This window comes from Equus caballus, chromosome 2 (assembly GCF_041296265.1).
Source record: "Equus caballus isolate H_3958 breed thoroughbred chromosome 2, TB-T2T, whole genome shotgun sequence".
Lineage (NCBI taxonomy): Eukaryota > Metazoa > Chordata > Mammalia > Perissodactyla > Equidae > Equus > Equus caballus.
Genome location: NC_091685.1, coordinates 59980146 through 59993652, shown reverse-complemented (window position 1 = coordinate 59993652; position 13507 = coordinate 59980146). Strand labels below are relative to the sequence as shown.

At 46.0% G+C, this 13507-nt stretch overlaps 1 long non-coding RNA gene across 1 annotated transcript; it reads left to right on the top strand.

Moving 5' to 3' along the window:
- The first annotated feature begins 3378 nt into the window (after nucleotides 1–3378).
- On the top strand, nucleotides 3379–13270 carry LOC138920046 (uncharacterized). Its single transcript, XR_011430672.1, has 4 exons — nucleotides 3379–4088; nucleotides 5625–5731; nucleotides 12387–12522; nucleotides 12765–13270. It is a non-coding gene; the product is annotated as an uncharacterized lncRNA (long non-coding RNA).
- Nucleotides 13271–13507: the final 237 nt, after the last annotated feature.

The window sequence follows — 13507 nt, the reverse complement described above, 5'->3', positions numbered from 1 at the left end:
AAAGGGGAAGAAAAAGATGTTAAAAATCCCCTTAGATTATGAGCTTGTCTTATTCATCAAATGTAGCTCCAGCACCCAGCCCAGTTTCTGCAAATAGTGAATGTTCCATAAATATTTATCACACATATGAATTATTTAACCTCTCTGAGCCAGTTTCTTCAAATGTAAAATGATGATAAAACCTACCAATCTGGCAACATTATATGAGCATTCAAGATACTATATTAAAGCAATCAGTACAGTACCTGGCATGAGGTTAAATGGATGATTATTCTGTAGCTATTATTATCTGGCTGCACCAACTGAGAATAATTCCTATTTAGAGCTACACACTTCAACCAGGTGTCAGGATAACAATCCCAGTGTCATTTCTGTCTACCTGATTGGTTCTTTCTTAAAAATAATATAAAGATTTTAAAAAAAATCTAATACTATATAGACCAGAAAGATAATCTACAATATGCCATGAGGTATAAATAATCTATTCAACATACACATACAGAGTTAAAGGAAATTACCAAAAATATGTAAGAGTGTTCATTATACTCTGATTCTGCTGTCCTTACCCATCCTTCCGTGCTAAATTAGTGGGAAAGCACTTTCAAAGCATAGTTGTGGTAATGTATCTTCTGGACCTGGTTTAGATCCGCTTTCTGGGTTACTCTGCATGAACTGCGTCATCCACGGCATTCTGCCCTGTCCATGTCACACCAGCCATTCCTGGTAGAAGACTGACGTGCCAGTGGAGTTCAGCTGTCACTCTCTCAGCCTACAGTTTCTCAGACTCAGTTCCTGCCCACAGACTTCTTGCTTCAGTTATGCATTTCAGCAATACATGTAGGCAGGAAATGGGTAATGCCTCAGGGTACAGATCATAAAACAGGACAAGACACATTATTACTGCGGGCTGGCGAGGTGAGGGAAAAAGACCTTTTGTATCTGGATATCTGTTGGAAGTCTCATCGTAATAAATGTGGATTGTCTCCAGTATCTTACACGACATACTGATAATTTTATCTGAGTAAAGATCAAAGGGAGGTTTGCTTCCAGTTAGGATGAAGAAGGATGTGAAAGACTTTCACTCTCTAAATAACTACAAGAAAGAAAAAAAAACAGACGAAAGAAAAATCATGTTTTTTACGGAAGTAGTGAAGAGCAGTGGATGCAAGGAAGCCTTGATGAACCAATATGCAGAGAAAATCCACTCCTTTATCAGTGAGTAGAGAGTTAGGGGTGCTTCCATCCTTGGGGGTGGATGCCTGGTCTCGTGGAGGTGAGAACAAGTTAGCCACAGATGTAGAGTCTTTGCATGGATGAGGAGAAAGCACCCAAGACTTGAAAGACGCTGAGGGCTTACTGGATGAGTTGGACTTTACAAGAGTCCCAAATGCAAAATCAATCAGTTAGTCCAAAAATACCCTCTGCCCCAGTCTCCCCACCACACTTCCACCCTGAATGTTGCCCACCGCAGCCTCACAGGAATCTGACACCTAGAAATCCTTAAATGCCAGTCTTCTCCAGGGTTCTGTCCTAGAGCCACTATTTTGTGTCATCTAATCACGTCCCCTGAGTTTTCCGGATTTGACCTGATGTGTTCACTGATGGTGCTCAGGTTTGTGTCTCCCGCCCAGATCTGGGTGTTAGGGGCCAGACACATTCCTCCAGCTGCCTGTGGACATCTCCACCGGGATGCCGCACCGATGGCTCATACCCAGTGTGTCCTGGACTGAACTTCTTGCTGTTCCCATTGAAAGCAGTCATTGCTCCTCTTCTTGTGTTCTCTATCCACCTAGGTATCCAGGCCAGAAACCTAGCAGCCATCCTTCACTCCTCCTTGTCATCTCCTACGGACTGAATTGTGTTCCCCCAAATTAATACGTTGATGTCCCAAGCCCCACTGTGACTGGATATGGAGACAGGGCTTTTAGGAGGTAGTTAAGGCTAAATGAAGTCATAAGGATGGGGACCTAATCTGACAGGATTTATGGCCTTATAAGAAGCAGCAGCATTTTTTAATGAGGAATTGTTACTTTTCCACAATAAAATTCACCAGAATCTTTAGGGGTGAGTAGACTAGTCTCTGTGCTTGCTCTGTATTCCTCTCTGCGCTTAGAACAGTGCTGGCATATGGGGCTGCCTCCTCCATGCTTAATCCTTGATCCTCTTAATAAGACAGTCTCGTCTACTTCCCTATAGCAAGGCCCTGAAACATCAAGGAATACTGGACATTCTACCTTTGGCTAACGAACCATTTTATTCTATGAAAACAATTGTAGGTGTGTCACTATATAATAGGTGTCATTACAGTTCCAGTCCATGAAATAGCAATAATGGGAAGGATACTCATATTCATACAATGCACTTTAAAATGAGTGCTCCCTGCGCCATGGAGATGCTCTGAAAGGCTTCCAAAGGCCTATGCTGAGATTTCTCAGTAATAGCACGGGCTGATCGCAGAGGCCAGGGACCACACTTGCCTGGGATATTTTGGGTGAAAGGGTCTAATCTTTATCTGTGTGGTTCTCTGTTTATATCCACTTGCAGTTAGGGTTTCAACGAATGTTTCTTTATGCTAATGACTACATCGTTGATATTGATGGTACTGTCTTGTGAGAGACATCACTCAGTACTCCATGTGGGGTCTTGAGAAACACTTCATGATAGCGGTAAAGAGCCATTTTCACACAAGCATCCTATTAATTTAATAGAGAGCCGTGCTCCATTTTGGCATAGAAAGTCTACCCTAAAGGTTAGGAATGGTTTGAAGGAAGCCCAAATCAGACACAGGATACATGCACATGCAATTCTTGCGACTTTTCCAAGAATTTGCGACTTTGTGATTTTTTTCAGTAAAAAAAATACATAACTAGCATGATATCACCCCTTTCTTTCAAAACATAAAAAAAAAAAATAGAGGCAAAGAGTTACAAAGAAAGAAGGAGGAAGGGAATCAGTATTTATCATTTGTGTCAGGTATTTTTTACACAAATAATTTTATTTAATCTTTTCAATAATGCTGTCTTGTGAGGAATTCTAGACACACGGAAATTGAGACTCCAAAAAAGGAATTGGCCAAAGTCACAGAGCAGGTAAAAAGACAGAGCTTAGCATGGCTGTGACACCAGGCCTGTGCACCTCCGAAATTCTTCCACAGCTCTTGTATCTACAGCGAGCCGACCGCAATGCACTGGAAAGGCCCCGGGCAGATGTGCAGACGGTTGCCTTGGCAGTTCTGGCACGTTCTTTCTCCTCCATCCTTCTGTCTTTTCACGCTCCGGCCTTGCTCCCGAGCACAGAGTGCATTTAATCTGCAGGCATCACAGCATAATAGAGAGGTCAGAATCAGGCCACCTCGGCTCCGCCCAGGCTCTGCCATTAGCCAGAAGCAGGATCTGGAGCAAGTCAGTCACACCCGCGCTCTGGACTTCTGTTTTCTCAGCAGCAAAAGGAGTAAATCGGACTCGGTTTACAAGATTTCCACCAGCTCTAACACTCAGCGATTAGAAAATGCCTGGTTTATCGCGTTCCTTGTTGAGTAAATTACCCTGACAACGAGGCCGTTCATACAACTGGGGAGGCGGCAGCTCCCGCAGGGCGAAAGGCTTGTTTGCTGGCCGGTGCGCCTCGCAGCCAGCCCTGAGCCTGGTGTGACTGCCTCGGGGCCGCCCGATCCCGGCCGTGGGGCGCAGCCTCCAGGCTGGCGGCCCAGACACGCCAACTCCGCTGTGGTTCCTAGCCGAGAATAAACCCCATCCTGTTTCTCCTATTCACAGAAAGTCAGTCAGAAACAGTCTTTTTGGTGTGGGGAGTGAAAAACCCCTACTAGCAGCATAAATGGGAGAGAAAGCTCGAGGCCTGTAGAATCACAGAACACTGGTATTGAAAGTGATTTTCTACTAAAGCCCTCGCCGAACGGTGGGACGGCGGAGGGCCGGCGGGTCCGGCAGCCCAGACCAAACGCCAGTCTGATGCCTGTTTGCAGAGCCTCAGTGAACTGCACTGCCGCCGCCTGCTATTTTCACACGCTCCCCAGCTGTCCCCCCCACCGCTGCCGCCGCCGCCAGCCCACCGAAGAAAAGGGACACACAGTAAGGAGGGGGGATGGGAAGAGAAAACTCAGCGACAACCAAGGCTTTGGGGGCTTTTTTTTTTTTTTGCTTAGAAACTCAAGTTTTAAGAGTTTTCTGTGAAGCAATGTTGAATCTTTATGATCAATGAAAAGAAAAAAAACCCTGCAGGGCCAGGCTGCACCTCCTGAATAGTCCAGGAAAAGAATCTTTGGCGCGTCCTCTAAATTCTTCTTTAATCAATTTGCAAACCCAAATGGATGATGGACTGGGAGGTGGTCCGGCCCTGAGCGCTGTTACACTCCTCTCCAGGGTAGAAACAGACCAGTCAGTCGTTGTATGAAGGTTTGCCTTTAACTAATTGCTCCCTCAGAGGATGGGCTATCTGGCTATTAATGCATAATTCTCCTCTTCTCAGAAACGCGATTAGGCTTTTAATCTGGAATTTTCACCCAAATTCTAGTAACCGCATATCCACTTTTTAAGATCTTTTGAAGAGGGAACAGGAATTATTAAAGGTCCCTTGTCCCCGTCATTACGCACTGATATAAATGCACAGTCATTGCCCGAAGGAGCAATGGGAGAATTTTATGTTGTTTTCCTCCCTCACTAGGTGGTTTTGAATGAAAAGACAGGGGGTGGGGTACTCACTGGCGTCTGCCCCACAGTAGCTCAGTGCCCATGAGGAAGACTCAGTGGAAACTAACAGTGAGGAGCAGTCGTGTGTGATGCGTGTGTGGGCGCCCTGCCTTTACTGCAGGAAGTGCCTTTCATTTTCCTGTTGCCCTTGAAGAGCCTGTTAATTAGAAAAGATCTCTGGAAGAGCTTGAAAGGTAACCCAGAAGTTGCCCTGTGCTTTCTCTTTTCCTTATGAGGAAGTATTTGTCTACCTTTCCCCTCAAGCCTCGGGTCCATGGGACAGGGTGTGAGGACAGCAAAGTCGGCCTCTGCTCTAGTGACCTTGGTTTCAGTCTGAGGTCCAGCATCCCCTTTTGGTCAAGTTCTTGGTGGCATCATCCCAGCAGCTGTTTCTGGGGTTTCACACGCTGCGGCACTGCTTCAGGGTCCATGTTTTGGTTTGTCCCCCAGTGTCTGGATAATGACTCTGGGAGACCATGGGGAGAAGGACCTAGTAGTGCCTGCTGCAGCAGAAATTCACCAAACACGCCTGCAGGCACCATCTGCTAGCCAGCCTCCTCCAGCCCTGGCAGAGCGGGTGGGCTGTCCACCTCCCACCAGCCCCTCACCCTTTTGTGATTTGTTTGCCCCAGTTCATAATGACCCGATGGCTTCTGGACGAATAAAAGAACAGGGTGAAGGGGGAAAGGGAGGAGGAAGGAAAGGAAGGAGGTGAAGGGAGGAAGGAGGGGAGTGGTTGGCCCTGTGGGGTATAGGAACAAGACAATCTCTTTCTCTTTGTTCTTGGCTGCAAGCAAGAGAAATGCAAAGGGGGATGTAACTGTCTCTTAAATCCTCTCCCTGCCTGCTGTGGTCCCCTTCTGTGCCTTTTTCTTTCCCCACCTGCTCACCACTTAACAGGTTCTCTCTCACCCTCAGTTTCTGGAAGAATCTGGACCTGACCTAAAGCACAGTGTAGTTAAGCAGCTCTAGCTCCGTGTTCCGGACCCAGCATCTGGGTGCCCTGACCTTGGACCCCACTGGAGGTAAATGACTTCCACTCTCATTTCTGTCCCTATACCCGCATCTGAGCAGCTGACTGCACCACATTCCTTTCTCGGATGAGTCCTGCCTTGCTTTTCTTTCTCCTGTTTCCCAACCTGACGGTGAGCGTCTGGGACACTGAACATCTCTCACCTTAGCCCAGTGGTTCTCAGCAGGAGGCAGCATTTGGACATGTGTATTGGTGGGGAAGGGAGGAGAGGGGATATTTTCGGTTGTCACAATGTCTGAGGGGCACTGCTAGCATTGAGAGGGTGGGGGCAGGGATGCTAAACAATTTGTCCTGCCTAAAATGCAGTGGCACCGAGGTGGAGGAGCACTGCCCCTGCCCCTGCCCCTGCCCGAGGGCATGCATGCCTGGCACTATCAAAGGAACGCCCTCAGTCCCCCGGAACCTGCTCCTTGGCCTTCCCTCTCCGTGCAGCTTCTCTTCTCTCAGCTTGGTTTTGTGCTTGGAGCTGCAGTCAGCTCCTTTGCTCTCTCCTTGAAAATCAGCCTTTCCAAGACTCGAGCCTTAGAAAGGCCCAAACTTTCCTATTCCTGCCCATTGAGCTACATTTCTCCAACCTGTTATATTAGCCTAAGGCAGATTTATTTTTCAATAGCTGATTTTGACTCTACCCTCTAGAGAAATTCTGTTTGCTCTCTCTTGTCCCAAGCTATTTCTTGAGCCCAGACAGGTGTAACCTTACAGGTGTGGGATACTAACTTTAGAAACTCAGCTGTCTTATATTCTTATTTTCTTGGAGACCCTCGCCTCAGGGGTTTGACAGTCTAGTCAGGAGAGAAAGACGACAAACAAGAAAATATATAGTCTGTCCATTAATTTGCTCCGGCTGCCGTAACAAAGTACCACAAGCTGGATGGCTTGAACAACAGAAACTTGTCGTCTCACAGTTCCGGAGGCTGGGAGTCTGAGACCAAGGTGTGAGTCAGGTTAGTTTCTTCTGAGGGCTGAGGGAAGGGTCTGTTGCATGCTTCTCTCCAGCCTCTGGTGGTTTGCTGTCAATCTTTGACGTTCCTTGGCCTGTAAGAGCATCACCCTATCTCTACCCTCATCTTCATATGCATTCCCCTGTGTGCATGTCTGTCTCCAAATGTGCCCTTTTCATAAGGACACCAATCATATTGGATTAGGGTCTCACCCTTCTCCAGTATGACCTCATCCTAATTAATTACATCTGCAACAACTCTATTTCCAAATAAGGTCACATTCGGAGGTACTGGGGGTTAGGGCCTCACCATGTGAATCTAGGGGGGTGCATAATTCAACTCATAACAGTATAGTAGGTTGTGATAAGTTCCAAGGAGAAAAATAAAGCAGGGAAAGGGGTGTGGGGAGCATAGAGGTAGGGGAGGCATGTTATTTTTAAAGAGTGATCAGGGAGAAAATCACTGATCCGACATGAAGGCAATGGGAGAGCCAGTCATGTTGACACCCAAGAGAAGAAAATTCCAGCCAGAAGGAACAGTAAATGCAAAGGCCTTGAGGTGGAGCGAGGTGAGTAGGACTGTTTGAGGAGCTGCAAGGCAGCCCATGTAGCTGGAGTGGAGAGAGTGATGAGATGGATGTGAGAAATGAGGTCAGAGACAGCCAGGGGAAGGAGAGCATGTGGAACTTTGAAGCTTGCTAAGGCCCTGAAGCTCTTTGGTTCTCAACTATCTAGACTACTTGTCCACACAGTTTGTGTTGAATATGGTAATAATAACTACCAATTACTGTACACCGACAAGTTAATAGCACCATGATGTGCTTATCTTAATTTGCTGGCACGTTTTTTTCTCATTTCATCTTATTTTATAGAAGAGGGCACTAAGGCTCAGGGAAACTCAGTGATGTGTCCTGTGCCATATGCTCAAGTGATGGAGACAGATTGGACCCCTTGGCAGCTTGGCTTCAAAGTCCACGTGCTTACGCTCCACGGTACGTGGCTGTCATGCGTTAAATTGTGCACCCTGCCCCCCTACCCCGCACAACTCATATGTTGAATTCCTGATTCCCAGTACCTCAGAATGTGACCTTGTTTGGAAAGAGGGTCGTGGCAGATGTAATTAGTTAAGATGAGGTCATACTGGAGTAGGGGGGCCTTGAACCGATATGAATGATGTCCTTATAAAAAGGGGAAATTTGGACAAATTTGGACACTGACACACAGGGAAGGAGAATGCCATGTGAAGATGAAGGCAGAGATTGGAGTGACGCTTCTATAGGCCAAAGAACGCCAAAGATCGCCAGCAAATCACCAGAAACTAAGGGAGAGGCATGGAACAGACTATCCTCACATCCCTCAGAAGGAACCGACTCCACTGACACCTTGATCTCAAACTTTTAGCCTCCAGAACTATAAGACAATACATTTCTCTTGTGAAAGCCACTTAGTTTGTGGTCCTTTGTTCTGGCAGCCCTAGTGCACTAATACAATGGCTGTCTATGGTTATTTATACTTAGTAACTTTCATGATTTACAGCTTAAGAGCTTTCCCATCTCTATAGCACATATGCTTCTAGAATATCTCACCATACTTTCATGAATCAAAAGTCCACAAGTGTGGATTTATAAGTTTATAGATGTGGCATGGATCTTAGAGACACTCCTCTTGCAGATACAGAAATTGAGGCCCAGAGAGATGAAGCGACATGCTCAAGGACGCAGAGGGAATTTTGTTTGTATTTTCATGTTACTTGCCCTTGGACTCTCTACCAGGCCACACTGACTTTTTCTTTTTCACCCGTTTAGAGAAGGGTCTGTCGGTGGTACAGCTGTCTCTCCAGGAAGCTGAATCTCCTGGCCCCTGAGTTAGGACAGCCCCTGCTCCCTTCTTCATCAGTGTTTGCCAGAGCTCCATGAGACCAGTGGAAAACGCAGGTCTCAGTCCTCCAGCGCCAGCCACAGTGGACCTTGGAGAGCATCGCTTTCCACACCCCTTACTCCTCTTCTGCTCTAGGAGAAAATTCTTTTAATTCCTATGTCCCAGACCTTGATATCTGAAGGATTCTTCCAGCCATATGTACTAGGTATACATTGCTTTACTCGTAATATAGTAATTAGTCTTTTGGGAAGCACATAAAATTTCTTTCTCCGAGCATAACCTGAGAGTGTCTGATGAATTGGCCCCTTTCCCTCATTGAGAATCTCTGAACAGAACAGCTAGCGTTTGCCTGTCTCCAGCCTGCGGTGCAGACGTCCCTGTGGTGCTCTGTGGAATGCGTCCCTGGGCTGAGAGCAGCAGCTCTGTGGTCCTGGGCTGTAGAAGTCAGCGCGTGGAGGACGGAGGAGGGGGCAGTCACATCTGGGCCTGAGATCCTGAACTGTGCCCTCAGGCCTCAGGAAGCCTTGTTGGCTGGCTGCACACTGCCTCACAGGGCTACCTGCCGTGGTTGGTCACGTTACCAACAAACCATTTACACCGAAGGAAGAGGGGCTGCCTCCCACAAGAGCTGGCAATGCTTCTGCGCCTTCTCTGCACCCCCTGGGGAGAGCCCGGGTGACTCCAAAGTTGGAGCCAAAGACTTCATCCCTACTGAGGGAGCTGGGAATTGTGCGTGAGGTTTAAAAAGCTTCAGTGGAGTAAGTGACACTGAAATATTGGCCTTGGAATAAAAAATCATGAATTTCAGTTTATGTCTGAGACTCGGGGGAAACGCATGTGCAAAAGCACACTTTTAGGCCGGTATAGTACAAGGAAGAACAGGAGAGTCTTGCTCCAAACTGTTGTGTGACTTAAAATGTCACCATTATTGTTTCATCTGTGTATTAAAAATGCACATACACTCACTTGGGGGAACTCTTAATATTAGTTACTCACATCCTCGCGTGACTAAGGGATCTGAGAGGAAGAAGGCCTTTTCAGCTGAAGCCTAGCTAAATCCGGCTGCTGCTAAGCTCTTGCTCTCTATTCAGTATGTGCTCCTGCATGCATCATTTAGTTGATGTTAAGAGGCGATACTGAAGAAAAGGAGGCTGGAGGCATAAAGATAAAGATTTCTGATGCCGCAGCTTTACCACGGCCTGATGCAAAGTGAGCGGGAGGTGGGCAGTCTGGACCACCTTCCATCTCCCAATTGCCGCTCAAGCTTGAGGGCAAACGGAGGATTGGCGCCAGCAGGAAGAGCCGAGGAATATGTTCAATTAGTCATTAAGTGTGCATTAAACATCCGTACTGTGCACGGAACTTTACTACACATTGTTGATATAAAAAAACGTCCAATGTATGGTTTCTTCCCGTGAGGCACTTACACTTTAGTTGGGGAGATAAGATTTCTGCAGAGCCTCTCTTTCAGCAATGCTTCACAAAGCTGGAGGGGTTCTTAGCTGCCTGGGAATGCATAAATGGAGAGCATCTGGAAAGCATAGGAACGGTCTCCACGGTGCTCCAAGGTCCTTTCCAAGTGTAGGAACCCTGAGACCTAGTCAGTGTTTTCATCAACACCTAGAGGAGTGGCGTTATCCTGACACTTGGTCAACTGGCTGGGTCATTTGACGCCAGGGGACTCTAAAAGTTCTTCCAACTGATCCAAACCAATTCCTTCATTGGCTCCTCTACAAACGGCATAACTCCTTCCCCATTTTGTTTTTCTTTTGAGGTCACGACAACTTGAAAATTAAGCCAATTTGCTATTGGTGTATTTTGGGAATTTTCTACCCTTCTCAGAGTTTGGGTTTCATCCAAAAGGGAAGAGACTCAATCTCTTTCCCCACTGATAGAGTGAGACCTAGACACAGGTAGGAAAGTTTAGGGAAAAGAGCAAGCTTTTGGCAAGAGTGGAGCCAACGAAATTTCGCAAGAGCAAGGAGAACACTGGCTGGAGGGAGAAAGCTAAAGCTTTGCTGCTTCACAAGTGGGCTCGAGCTCGGATCAAGATATATTCCTTTTCCGGCAGGTTGTCCATTCTTTATTCTCTTGGCATCATTTTTTTTCCTAGTAACAAATGAGTTATAACAGACCCATAACTCAGCTATTAGGAATAACGTTATGTCGCTTTCCCATGGGAGAACTAATCAAATGTCCCAGGCAGGCTCGCTTTGTCATTCTGTCAACTGCATGAGAAGCAGGGAGCTCCTTTTACGCAGGCCATCTTAATGCTGCAGGCCTTGCCACACAGCCCGAGGCAGTAAACAGCTTCCATTTTGTACCAGATACATTTTGAGTTCTCATTCTTTCATTTAAAAATGAAAGAAACTTAAAAGTAGCAGGAACAAACTGTGCTGCCCTTGCTTGTCATCAAAGGATTCCTTTTGTCCTGGCATTAAACAGTAGCAGGCAATAACCAAAACCCCAGGAGCACAGTATTTCTGGGATTGTATCAGGGCGGAAGATTAAACTCCAAACCATTCAGGATGTCTCTGCTTTGCACCTCGACCAAGAGGCTCTTATTGCTGTCTTCGCTGTTTCCTAGGGAAATATGTTCCTGCAGTGTTAGGGAGAATTTACGACTAGCTCCAGGCTTCCTGTCTGAAGATACTTCTCTCAGAGAGAGGCAAAGGAGGGGAAAAACCCAACCCTGAAAATCAAAACAGACTTGCTTGGTGTGATTTTATTGAAGAGAATTTGATATCCGTGCAAAGCCCAGGTTGCCTGTGTTGGTGTCTAAATTAGAACAGAGAGAACTCTTCTATAAAATTCCCAGTGAAATGAAAATTTCACAGAATTGAAGTTTAGTCTTTCTCAAGTGATGAGTTGCTGAACTCTGGCGTCATGATTCATTCCTGAGTGTAACCAGGAAATTGGAACAATGTTGAATACTCCAGCTGCGTTTTCACTACAAAAGTCAATTCTAATCAATCAGTTCCCAGCTCAAAATAACGCGCAAAGTTTGGTAAAGAAATCTGCAAATCAGTTTCTCTCTGCTGTGATCTAAATTTAAAGAGAAAGGTTTTCTGGTTTCAGATGATAGCTAATATTCTGGAAAGCTCTCACGTAGATGCAGTCTACCACGTGCTCCCGCAATCAGGAGAAATTTGGAACTGGGGTGTGAGATGGGGTTGCTGTGGGCAGGGAGAGGAGGGTTGCAATATTCAATAAGCTTTTTAGAAGGGCCAGGAGCTGCGGACCACTGCAGTCCGCCAGGAAGAGCCGAGTGAAAGGAGGGGGCGAGGAGAAAACCTTTACATTCCCACACAGAGGTCAAAGATCGCTCGTGTACACACAGCAGGAAACCACCACGGCTGATGTTTTCCAAATCAGGAGACATGGCTCCCTACTGGAGACCCAAGTGCCCTGGTTCCAGAATTTATGAGCACAGCTGGCTCACAAAAAGGCAGCCATCTACCCAGTGTACGAGAAGTGCCAAAACACCTTTCTGTCCCCAGTGTCTCCCCCATCGCTGACCTCGGCATCTTCCCCATAGTGTTTAAATTATCAGCATCTGAATTACTTATGGGTATTAAAAAAAAACGAACCCAAGTCAAATTGTAGTTTGCTATAAGACCTATGATAAATCTGTTGCTAATTCTCTAGCTCTTACAGTACTGGTTCGGACTTGGTTGGTTGGTAAACCCCTCTTTGAAAACCTCATGTGATCTATAGTCCCTCTTTCCAGAAAAATGCACAAATACATGGAAGTTTGTATGTAAGTTCAAATGGTTCACAAATCTCCTGAAGTCTACTGGTGAAACCTACCCATCTCTCTGTCTCTCAGCTCTGAATGTGATCCTCTCCACTCATTATCCACTCGTGCTCAACCTCACCTCCTCCATAAAGGCTTCCATGGTTTCCCCCATCTGAACACCTATAGCTCTTACCACCGGTGCTTCTCTTTAATGTCGTCTTAGAAGGTGAGTTGATTTTTCATTCACATGTGTCTTGCCTTCCTGAATGATTATATGTTCCTTGAGAACAGGTATGTTGTGTTCTTCAATGTTTTATCCCCAGAGCACCGGGTGGGAAAGAGGGACTCTGCCATGCTTTGGCCCCAGCATGCACTTTTCCCCCATGATACATTTCTGATAAATGCAACATTTCCCCTTAAAATCAGAAAGCAGCAGCTGATACGTGTTTCCCCCTTCCCTCTGGACAGAGACTTCCACACCAGGGGTGACCTGAAGCGTGCTGGGGATACTCAGCAGAGGGAAGCCGACTCTTTCCAAGCCAACGATAGTAAGAGATACATCGTGGAAAGTGTGCGTTGCTAACTGCAGTACCACTACCAGGGCCCAACGCATGTTTCAAACAGCCGGTGTTGCAAATGACCAGAGGATGAGCCGCGGAAACCCTCCCAGCTTAAGCCCCTGTAGACTCTTCTTAATTGGGGCAATTTCAGGGTAATCCCTCTTCTCTGCCTCTTCACACTGTCCCCAGTGTGATTTAACCTAAATTTCCTTCAAAGTTAGAGCTGCTACCACATATTTACAGGGTCATCTCCCTGAAGCCTTCTGAAGAATTATGGATCTAAAGTAAAATGAGATCCTCAGTTACTCGCCTTATCATCCATCCTCAGTACACTTTTATTGCTAATATTAAAACACAATGTGTGTTGGGAATAAATAGCAAAAGAAATAAAAATACGTTTCAGAAATCTAAAAACTTTTCATTTATTTTTTCCCAGGATGATTTTATAATTTAGTGGTTATCCCCTTTGGTATCAGACCAACATAGATTTTAATATTACCAGCAGTATGATGATGAGGGAGCTAGTTAACTTCTCAAAACTTCAGTTCCCTCCTCTGTAAATGGGCATAATGACACCTACTTCATATGTTTGTGGGGGGATTAAAATGAAATTGCATATACAAAGTCTATATTACAGTGAATTCATGTATA